The 12,560-nt window shown below is 37.1% G+C and overlaps 1 protein-coding gene across 2 annotated transcripts in view; it reads right to left on the bottom strand.

Annotated features, from left to right (window-relative positions):
• The window catches only part of LOC130541737 (uncharacterized), a 55,967-nt gene that overhangs the window by 7,542 nt on the left and 35,865 nt on the right, over positions 1-12,560 (bottom strand). Inside the window, exon 1 of one of the 2 annotated variants that reach the window (XM_057302975.1) lies at positions 2,545-2,577. The exons of the other annotated variant lie outside the window; for it this stretch is intronic. The gene's annotated coding sequence lies outside the window, so the exon portion shown is untranslated. Of the gene's footprint in view, positions 1-2,544; positions 2,578-12,560 lie in introns of those variants that run through there. 2 annotated transcript variants of the gene reach the window in all.

The raw sequence follows: 12,560 nt of genomic DNA on the forward strand, positions 1-12,560 counted from the left end.
AGTCCACCACAGTCTACTCTCTGGCCAGAAATGATTTACATTCCTCTTACATGCAAAGCACACTAAACCCTTTCCCAAGCCCCCCAAAAACTTCATCCCCTTACGGCATCAAATTCAGGCTTGAAGTCCAGGATCTTGTCATCTAAATCAGTTCCAGAATGCTGTGGGACAAGACCCTTGAAATTATTAGAAGCCCTTCCGTCTAGCTGAGAGGTTCTATGAGGCACTGCCTTCAATCTTTTTGACATTTTAACGAAGGGTCTTACAGCTATGCCTTTGCTTTTATTTTCACTTTGAGCCCAAGTTTTACTGGCAGTAATGTTCTGGATCTGATCTTTGGACCTGAGACCACTTCTTTCTTTGAGTATCTTTTGCTGGGTAGAGGAACTGGTCTTTTGCTGGGTAGAGGAGCTGGGGATGAGAAACAGTTGGATTTACAATCTGAGAAAATTCAGGATTGGAAATACTTCCTCTAAAGTCTGCTTAAAATCAAAATAGTTTCTTCTTTAATTAGTCTCTTTCTTGAAATACTTTGATCACAGTATCAAAAAAAAAGGGGGAGTTAAAAAAGGAGTTAAAGGGGTCACTCGGAGCTTCTGATATTTTGCTGGAAAATCTCCTGAGCTAGATCCTCAAGTTCATTAGGTTCATTTTCTATGTTCCATGTTACTGTAGGTCATGGTCTTGCTGACTTTTTTCTCAATATAAAACAAGGGTACCATCTGACATCCTCCAATAGCAATAGTATTCTAACTGCCCTTCAGGCCTTCACTGACACCTGGTCTCAAAGCCAAAATGCCAGATTTTTGTTATGCCAGCATCTCACTTCTAGGTACCAATTTTTGTTTTGATTCTTTATTCTGTGTAACAAGTCACATCAAAACTTAGTGGCTAAAGTAACAATTCATAATTTCTCATGATTCTATGGGATGATCTGGCAGTTCACATGGTGAGGGCTGGAATGCTAGAATACTCAGAAGGCCCAAAGTGCCTCAGTCACAACACTGGTGCTTCTACTGATTGCTGGCTGGGAGCCCAGCTTGGGCTGTCGACCAGGGGCCTTGCCAGTCCTCTATATGGCTAATCGGGCTTCCTCATAGCAAGAGACTAAGATCTAAGAGGAATGTTTCAAGCACACAAAAGCAGATGCTACAAGTCTCTTAAGGCCCAGCCTTGGAAATTACTCCACACCATTTCTGCCACATTCTATTGATCAAAAAACCTACCACAGCCAGCCAGATTCCAAGGGTGGGGATATCAACTCCACCTCTTGATCGGCAGAGTTGCTAGGCCTTAGCAGCCATGTTTAGCCCACCGTAGGAAGTCATGAACACTTAAGTGGTGGTCAGTGCCACAAAAATGAATTATTTGAGAGAAAGAATTTAGTGAGTGAAGGACAGAATTGTTGTCCCCTCTATAAAATAGATAAGGAAGGTTTATTAGATAAGGAAGAGTGAAAAAGGATAGAGAAGCAGGGTCAGTGAGGTAAAGGAGAAGCACAGTATTTCTGGAACACAAAAATCAGAATTCAAGGAAAGAAGCTGACATCATCATAAAATAATACACAGAAACCAAAGGAGAAGAGAGACATACAACTGCCATTCCAGAGCTTCTGACCCAAAACTGTAGTAAGATAACGGGTCTGGGAAACAATTTGATGAATACTCTAAACATTAGGAAAATTACCCTAGTCATCAGAAGCCCTCGGAGAAAGTTATTGAATAAATGAAATAAAATAAATAATTATAAATAGTAAGTAATAAATTAAATAAAAAAGTTACTGAGTGAATTAAAACCATGGAAAAATTCTAGAAATCCTAATGACATCTGAGTTGTTCTTTTTTTTTTTTCTTTTTTTGAGACGGAGTCTTGCTCTGTGCTCAGGCTGGAGTGCAGTGGCGCGATCTTGGTTCACTGCAAGCTCCGCCTCCCGGGTTCACACCCTTCTCCTGCCTCAGCCTCCTGAGTGGCTGGGACTACAGGTGCCTGCCACCACGCCCAGCTAATTTTTTGTATTTTTAGTAGAGATGGGTTTTCACCGTGTTAGCTAGGATGGTCTCGATCTCCTGACCTCGTGATCCGCCCACCTCAGCCTCCCAAAGTGCTGGGATTACAGGCGTGAACCACCATGCCTGGCCAACATCTGAGTTATCCTAAACTTTAAGGAATATTGCTTCATTTTTACTTATTTCTGGCAGTTATAGAATACATCATATATTTAATGTAGAGAATATTTTTCTCTTTAGGAAAAGATCTCTCAATTCTTTGAAGTTTTTAGTAAGCTACCATATTTTCTAAAATCTATTTAAAATAAAAGAAGTTGCAGCCATATTCTTGTAATATTAACACAAGCATAAGCCACTAGTTGCTGGATAATTCTTACAGAGAAGGTGTAAATAGAAGGCAACCTCAAATCCTTCTCCATCACCTTTTGCTGTTTATAAGACTATTTTCCTGACCACCCCCCAACACCACAGTAAGCAAGCCATAATACGTAGAACAAAACCCACTCCCTATGTAGTCCCTTCTGAATCACACTCTCACCTTTCAAATGACAGGCAGACAGCAGAGACCAAGTGGACGAAAGAATCTCAAAGTTGGAAGATGGCCTTTCTGAATGAACAAAGCCTCCAGGAAATATGGGATTATATAAAACGACTGAATCTATGGCTGATTGGTTTACCTGAAAGAGATGGGGAGAATGGAACCAACCTGGAAAACATATTTCAGGGTATCATCCATGAAAACTTCCCCAATCTAGCTAGAGAGGCCAATATTCAAATTCAGGAAGTGCAGAGAACCTCAGTAAGATACTTCACAAGGAGATCATCCCCAAGACACATAATCAACAGATTATCTAAGGTTGAAATGAAAGACAAAATGTTAAATAGGCAGCTAGACAGAAAGGTCAGGTCGCCTACAATGAAAAGCCCTTCAGACTAATAGCGAACCTTTCAGCTGAAACCCTACCAGCCAGAAGAGATTAGGGGTCAATATTCAACATTCTTAAAGAAAAGAAATTTTAACCCAGAATTTCATATCTGGCCAAATGAAGCTTCATAAGCATAGGAACACCCAGATTCATAAAGCAAGTTCTTAGAGACCTTAAAGAGACTTAGACTCCCAATCAAATATAGTAGGAGACTTTAACACCCCACTGACAATATTAGACAGATCATTGAGACAGAAAATTAACAAAGATATTCAGGACCTAAACTCAGCACTGAATCAAATGGACCTGAGAGATATCTACAGAACTATCCAACCAAAACAACAGAATATACATTCTTCTCAATGCCATTGCCACATGGTACAAACTCTAAAATTGATCACATAATTGGAAGTAAAACATTCCTTAGCAAAAAAGAAAAAAAAAAAGAAAGAAAGAAAACCAGCACACAACAATAATCCCCTCTCTCACCACTCCTGTTCAACACAGTATTGAAGTCTTTGCCGGGCAATCAGGCAAGAGAAAGAAAGTGCATCCAAATAGGAAAAGAGGAAATCAAAGTATCCCTGTTTGTGAGGTCGTGGTCTTATATCTAGAAAACCCCATAGTCTCAGCCCAAAAGCTTCTTAAGCTGGTAACTTCAGCAAAGTCTCCAGATACAAAATCAATGTATGAAAATCACTAGCATTCCTATACACCAACAACAGTCACATTGAAAGCCAAATCAGGGACAAACTCCCATTTACAACTGGCACAAAAAGAATAAAATACCTAGGAATACAGATAACTAGGGAGAACTACAAACCATTGCTCAAAGAAATTGGAGATGACACAAAAGAAATGGAAAAACATTCCATGGTCATGGATAAGAAGAATCTGTATCATTAAAATGTCCATATTGCTCAAAGCAATATGTGTATAGATTCAATGCTATTCCTATTAAACTACCATTGAAATTCTTCACAGAACTAGAGAAAACTATTTTAAAACTCACATGGAACCAAAAAAAGAACCTGCATAGCCAAGGCAATGCTAAGCAAAAGGAACAAAGCTGGAGGCATCACATTGCTAGACTTCAAACTATACTACAGGGCTACAATAACCAAAAATAGCATGGTACTGGTACAAAGTGGACACATAGACCAATGGCACAAAAGAGAGAACCCAGAAATAAGACTGCATACCTACAACTATCTGATCTTCAACAACACAGAAACAAGCAATGGGAAAAGGATTCCCTATTTGATAAATGGTGCTGGGATAACTGGCTAGCCATATACAGAAGATTAAAACTGGACCCCTTCCTCACACCATATACAAAAACGAACTCAAAATGGATTAAAGGCCAAATTATAAAAACCCTGGAAGACAACCTAGGCAATACCATTCAGGACAATAAGCATGAGCAAAGATTTCATAGTGAAGATGCCAAAAGCAATTGGAACAAAAGCAAAAATTGACAAATGGATCTAATTAAACTAAAGAGCTTCTGCACAGCAAAAGAAGCTATCAACAGAGTAAACAGACAACCTACAGAATGGGAAAAAATTTTGCAAACTATGCATCTGACTAAGGTCTAATATCCAGCATCTTAAGGAACTTAAACAAATTTACAAGAAAAATCAACCCCATAAAAAAGTGGGCAAAGGACATGAACAGACATTACTCAAAAGAAGACATACACATGGCCAAGAAGCATATGAAAAAATGATCAGCATCACTGATCATTAGAGAAATGCAAATCAAAACCACAATGAGATACCATCTCACACCAGCCAGAAAGGATACTATTAAAAAGTCAAAAAAGAGATGCTGGCGAGGTTGTGGAGAAAAAGGAATGCTTATACACTGTTGGTGAGAGTGTAAATTAGTTCAACCATTGTAGAAGACAATGTGGCAATACTTCAAAGACCTAAAGACAGAAACGCCATTCAACCCAGCCATCGCATTACTGGGCACATACCCAAAGGCATATAAATCATTTTATTATAAAGGCACATGCATGTGTATATTCATTGCAGCATTATTCACAATAGCAAAGACATGGAATCAACCTAAATGCCCATCAGTGATAGACTGGATAAAGAAAATGCGGTACATATACACCATGGAATACTATGCGGCCATAAAAAAGAATGGTATCATGTCCTTTGAAGGGACATGGATGGAGCTAGAGGCCATTATCCTTAGCAAACTAATGCAGGAACAGAAAACCAAATGTTCTGCAAGCCACATGTTCTTACTTATAAGTAGGGGCTAAATGATGAGAACACATGGACACATAGAGGGTAACAACACATACTGGGGCCTATCAAAGGGTGGAGGGTGGGAGAAGAAAGAGGACCAGGGAAAATAACTAATGGGAACTCGGCTTAATCCCTGGTTGATAAAATAATATGTACCACAAACCCCCATGACACAAATATACCTATGTAGCAAACTTGCACATGTACCTCCGAACTTAAAAGTTAAAAAAAAGATAAAGAAAAACATAGAAAATATGATACGTATACACCATGGAATACTACATAGCCATAAAAAATAATGAAATCATGTTCTTTGCAGCAACATGGTTGAAGCTGGAGGCCCTTAGCCTATGTGAGCTAAAGCGGAAACAGAAAACTAAATACATTTTTTCACTTATAAGTGGGAGCAAAGCATTGGGTACACATAGATATAAAGATGGGAACAACAGACACTGGGGACTCCAAAAGGAGAAAGGGAGGGAGGGAGGCAAGGGCTGAAAGTTTTCCTATTGTACACTATGCTCACTACCTGGGTGACAGGATCATCCTTACTCCCAACATCAGTGTCATGCAATATACCCTTATAACAAATCTGATCATGTATATCCAAATCTAAAATAAAAGTTGAAATTATAAAATTAAAAAAAATTTATAGTTAACTCAATGAGTCAGAATGGAAATGTGAATATACCTAAGAAGTCAAAGGATCTTCACCTTCATCTGTAAAAAAGGATGTTTAGAATGTAGTAGGTGACAGACCCCCGTCTTCACCACTGATTCACCTAGACTGTATGTTCAGAGCTGGGTGACACTTTTAAGCTGTATTCAGAACATTAGAGAGTTGTGCTATTTAATACAGTGTACAAATTCTTCATTCATTGTGTCAAAGCTAAAAGCACTGCTACAATCTAACTTAAAATTAATCTTCTGCAATTACAAAAGAAGAATGATGCTTGCAGAAAGCAACAGAGTATAGGGCTTGTTTATTTCTGGCTTGCCTACTCAAAGAAAGTATGGCCATCTTTTACTTAATAGAAGTATGCAAACCAAATCTACGGTAGCATTAAAACCAAATCTATGGTAGTATTAAAAATCCTACCTTAAACAAAAATCAGAAAAATACAGACATGGACTCCAAGTCTGCCATGGCCATTTATTATATTCCTTAGATTTTACTGTTAAAAAATGACAAATATCATATACACATATATTTTCCTGCATACAAAATCCACAAAAAGTAGGAAGATGACATTTTTACTAAAAGGTATACAGATGTAATTTTCTGTTTATTAACTGGTTTAAAAACCTCAGAAAGATTTTACTCAAAACATCTGTAAGAATAGTAATCTCTTTTACATACTAAGTATTCAGTATTTATTTGCCCCAAGCTACCAACTTAATTGTAATTATCTTTACCATGTGTTTACAATTCAGGATGTTAATCTTACCCTATGAATGCTGGTCAACTGGAACCTCTGCAATTAGTCTCAATTTGAAAAATTCCTAAGGAGAAATCACAAGCATATTGTTATATTTTACGCATCATAGGACTGCAAGATAATTTATCCACTGATATGGTTCTAAAATTTCCAACATATGTAATAATTTTATGAAACATACAAAAGATAACTTACTTAAAAAGAAAGCATTAAAGAGATCACCTTCTGACTTCTCACAGAAGAGGTTAACTATTACCCAGGGAGAGAAACAAATCACTGTCACAAACTACACATTTTACTTCATCACAACAGTAGCTTATAAGGCAAAAAACATAAACATTGAATTTTTAATGGAGAATAAGATAGCATTATATATGAGTACCACTGATTTTACAAATGTAAGACGGAAAAACAAACTGAAAGTATCTATGCTTCTTAAATAGGGGAAACGTGAAAGACTTAACATTTGGGACAGTTTTCTTTGTCCAGTTTTTAATTTTTGCTGACCTACTCGTTTTATACAATTATGCCATTGTAAAATTCAGTGGCACAATACTGAGACCTTTTTTTGCCACTTATATATCACAGGCTTTTTTGATACTGCTATGAAGTTTCCTTAAGCATCATTTTTGATGGAAACATATAGTTCACACATGGATATGTCCTAGTTTATGAAGTCATTCCCCTACTAAATTTTCAATTTTCCTTTTTTTATTACTAATAATGTTGTAAACATCTCAGTACTCTTCATATGATTATTTTGCATATACTTCAAAAATGAAGGAATTAGGTCAAAAGAGCATAAACATTTTAAGGCCTCTGATATACAGCATCAAATTATTTCTCAGAAAGTTTATACCAATTTTCTTTCCTGTCAACAATGTATGAGTAGCACCTCACCAGATTTAAAAATCATTATTTAAAAAAATTGCTAATCCATATGTGAAAAATGATCTTATTGTTGCTTTATTTGGCATTTCTTTGAGTTGAACATTTTTCAGCATATTTACTAATGCATTTCATTCCTCTCTCCTATTTAACATTTACCTAAACCAGAGGAGTATTTTGCTGAGAAGATACAAATGACAGCTCTCTCATAATGACAGTTTGTCATCTCAGGGTGAAGCCACTGCTGTCAAGTAAAGTAAATAACAAAATATAGCTGAGTTTCTTTATTCAGGATAAAACCAAATCATTCAAACCAATTTTAGAAACTGTAACTAAACTTATCACCTTTCTTCCTCCTTAGTAAAACATAAAAGTACCAAGTTGGAAGAATGAAATGAGAAATACTAAGTGACAATGCTTCTTAGAATAGCATAAATAGTCCATATTAGGCAGGATAAAAAGAGGACAAAGATTGTTAAAGCAATTCTGACCGACCCAGCTGCTGAGGCAGGCGGCCTGCGTCAGCACGTCCACCAGTTTGCTATGCTAATGAGTGTTACACAACTAGCTAATCTACCCCTTCAAAAACATTCTCTCTCCAGAGGAAGGACGCAAGACGGGTGTATTTTAACTTAAAAAGTCAATTCCAAGATAACCTAAAAATAAAAGGGTATTCTGGAAGATTTGGAGATAAGTATAACACTGAGAATTCTCTTCTTTCTCAAATAAGAGCTTCCTCCTGAAAGGAAGGCTCCCAACGAAGGACATATAAGGAACGGCTCCCAAGTGACTGAGGATTAAGGAACAACACAGCAGCAATCAGCTTTCTGATAGAAAAACAAAAAGCCCCAAAGGATCTTACTCTTGATGTTCTTGTTTCTTTCTTGTCAGGAGAGATGGTGGATTTGACAAAACAAACTTTTTTGTAGTGCACAAAGAACTATTATACAATTTTGGAATTTGAGCCTGGTTTTCCATTTGGGTATATTTGTCTTGTACGGATAGTTAAATCTTAGGAAAGATCTAGCAAGATATCAAGAATCTCTGGTCAAAGGACTTGAACTGGGTTAAAGGCATAGTCACTGGGATCTTGTTTGGCAGGACAGCTATGGCAGGAATCACTGGAATATCATACTCATTCACCCTGCCTGGGGCAATTGTATAAGTTTAAGGCTTTACTATGTAAAATTAAAGTCTCCCATTTCATCAGTTTGAAAAATTCAAAATCATAAATAACAGATGGATTTAAAAAAAGAACATCCCACTGCATCATCTGTCCCATTCTGGATCAAGTGGAATCACCTCTATGAGCCATCCAGACCAGCACAGGCTGAATTTGTTGCTCCTTCATCTGCGTTCCAGGAAGTCATTTACTAATATTTCTTTTACATTGTTTATTAATATATGTGAAGCTATTGCCTGCGATTCTTTGAGGGCTGGGGCAGTATCTCATTTATTGGCATCCCAGGATGTATCCCAATGTCTCTTTCATGGGTTAGATTAAGGTCCTATATATTATAGCAGCTACTACATATGGATTCATCAATGGGGTATTTAGATCTCTGGAAACTTAACTAGATTAAACAAAAATAGTACCTACTGAACCTTTCTCAAGGATGGTATTGAATGTGGTTGGAAGAAAATATCATGAGTCTATTTCCTTCGGGTCAGAAACTGGCAAAAGGAGGACCCAGAGGGCTCTTTTGCTACTCTTTTTCGATACAGTGCTTCACTACTCCACTTAAAAACACGGTGAACAAATATTTAGTGAATACCAGTGTGAAGTGTCATCAAATCCTTAGCCTGCCCAGAGCTCAGAGTGATCGGTGATGAGCCCACTCCCCTTGTGTCAGTCTTGTCCCTCTCTGTGCCATGAATATTTAGTAAATCATTGTTGAGTAAATGAAGGACAGCAGATCTGGTTTCACCACCCATTTAGGAACCAAGGGTACAGAGGAGAAGGCCTGGCTTTCAGAAAGATCTGTGAACACCACTGGTGCAAACACATGGTGGGTATGGAAGGGTGGCAAAGCAAATGACAGTGACAGAGCCTCAGGCATTTCCATCACCCCATGGCAGGGGCAGAAATTCAGAAGCAGAGGCTAAGTCTTCATCCTTCAGGGAGAAAGGAGAAAAATTTATATTTGCCAACTTACTCACCAAATGGGATGTTTCACAAATCTGAATGGGGAACTGCTGTCAAATTCAGCATGACTGGCTGCATTATAATGACTGAGAGTCATTTTGAATCAGTGTTGGACCACTGGATAAATGCCACAGCACTCCAAAATGACCTTAATATCTTATCAAATTATGATTTCACAATTATTCCCTTTTCCACAAGTTAACCTTAGTATAATGCAACAAGAACAATACTGGTACCAATGGGATTATCAAGGTATCATCCAAACAAGCATGCTGCACATCATACCATTCTGTGCCCACTTGTCCTGAACTCTGGAGGGCAAAGACCTTTCTAGTCTCCTGAGAGCCTACCACATATTAGGTGCTTCATAAATGTTCTAATTCCACAATGCTGTGAGCTATGATTGAGCTGACAATATTGCACGTCCATAGATAGCTTTAGTCTCATAAAACCAATAACGTCTGATAATGATCACCGTAAATAATGTTACATCTGCTATAACACACTCTTAACCCAAAGACAAAATCAAATTGTCATGCATTGCAAATCAGCCTAGTGCTTGAGCTAATTTCTGACCACCAAATACAAACATTTAATGTTCAGTATTTAAGTGACTATTAAACACAAAAGATGTTTAAAACAAACACTGCTACCCTACTTGTCCCCCTAAACAAGTAGTTAGTCCTTCATGCTTCTTTAGCATTTAGGGAATACTGATAGTTCTATTATGCTTCCATTAAACTGTATCACCAATATCTGATTTGATGCCTTCCTGCCTCAGCCTTTGAGCTCTTAGAAGAGTCGGGTGTGCAGGAAAAACCTGACACTAACAGTCTCAATAATTATCTGTTGAATGGAAAGGAGTGATAGAGTTAGGGGAAGGATAACATTTACTGTGTACCTGGTGAAGTAGGTATTATTAGCCAACTCTGAAGGTGAAAAAGTTGAGGTTCAGAGAAACAAACTTGCTCAAGCTCATAAGCAGACCCAGCGTTCACAACAGAGCTGACTAAGAGCCATCTGCTACACAGCCTCTCCAAGGAGCTATATAAAAAGGAGTTTTATATAGAATGTGACAGCTCTCTCCTTTTTTCAAAGCTACAATCTATCTTTTAGAAAAACTAAAAGAGACAATTTAAAAATGAGATCTATTTTGTTTTCCTAGCTCATTGCTCAGTATTCCATCTAGTGAAACAGAATCAACAAGTGCTTCCTCCACCCTGGCTGCCTATTAAATAATTAAAGTCGACATGATAGATAGCCAGAGCAAGGGTACATCCTGCTTGCACAGCCTCTTATGAAGAAACATTTACCAACAATTTAATAACAAGATGAATAACTCAAGTTTAATCTGTAGTTAAATGACAGTGTTTTACATGGCTTTTCTTCCAGACATACCGATTAAAATGTGGTTAAAATAAATCAAAACCATACTACCCATATATGACCTTCTTTTTGAAAGACTTTAAAAAGGAGTATCACATGTTTTCAATGTGTTACTTTGTTAGGCCTAGTTCTTATCCTAAAACTGATGAAAATGTGAGAGACTTGGAAGGGAAGGAAGCAGAATAGTTAAGATTGAGTTTTGACTTTGTTGTTTACCATCTGCTTGATCTTAGATAAGCTGAGTATCCCTTTTCTCATCTGTAAAATAGGGATAATAACCATAATAATGGTTTCAACCTAATGGAGTTGTTTTAAGAATTAATTGAGACAACTACAATTCAAATGCTTAGCACAGCAGCAGGTACAACGTAAGCACTAAACATGATTATTTATTAACAGAGTAGTAACTTTATCTAAAATTAATCCTTTAAAGGTTACCTTTAAAGTATGATCCTATAAACAAATACCAGATTAGATATTAGGAGGTTTGGTTTTCCACCTAAGTTGTGATTTCCATGCCAGTTCTCACCATATATCACAAGACTCATTACTAGAAAGTGTCGTGAAAAGAAATGTAACTTTCCTTAATAATTTATTATGTGGCCCATAAGGAAGGCAAAGTGTTGTGAAACCTTTAATATACCTTAATGCAATGTTTTTAAAAAGTTAACCTGTGCAGGTAACCTCTACTTTTTGATGCAATGTCTATAATCCCAGTCAAGATTTATGCTGCAGACAGGTCTGATATGACTGTCACCCAAGCAGAGGGTCACAACTTAAAATCTATAATCATGGTTGTACAACAATATAAATGAACTTAATGCCACAGAATTAAAAATAGTTAAAATACTTAAAAAAGGAAAAATTACTTAAAATAGTTTAAAAAGTAAATTTTGTTACATATATATATATAAAACCACAAAAAATCTATACTCATGTAAAACAGGAAAACTGTTCTTATTGCTTTAAAATGAATATAAATGAGTTACACAAATTAAATATATTGTTGGTCTCAATATACTAGAAAACATACCAACAAAAAAAATATAATTTTAACGTGTTGAATTTACTTTGTTCATAATTCACAGGTTACCATAATAACTACTAAATATTTAATTATCAATTTTGTTTGTTACTTTGAATTCCTCCATCCTGCCTGCCTGCTAAATACTTAAGGTTGACATGCTAGATAGCCAGAGGAAGGGTACATCCTTCCCTGGGTGGGAAAACATCCTGATTTGGGTGGGAGAGAGAATGTGATCCCCCAAATTTGTCTAGAAAACGTTTAGGTCTTCTTTACTAAACAGCAATATGGTCAGGCAAGGTGGCTCATGCCTGTAATCCCAGCACTTTAGGAGCTCAAGATGGGAAGATACTTGAGCCCAGGAGTTTGAGACTAGCTTGGGCAACAAGGCAAGATCATGTCTCTACAACAAATTTAAAAATTAGCTGGGCATAGTGGCGCCTGCCTGTACTCCCAGCTACTCAGGGGGATGAGACAGGAC

Source organism: Pan paniscus, chromosome 1 (assembly GCF_029289425.2).
Source record: "Pan paniscus chromosome 1, NHGRI_mPanPan1-v2.0_pri, whole genome shotgun sequence".
Classification (NCBI taxonomy): domain Eukaryota; kingdom Metazoa; phylum Chordata; class Mammalia; order Primates; family Hominidae; genus Pan; species Pan paniscus.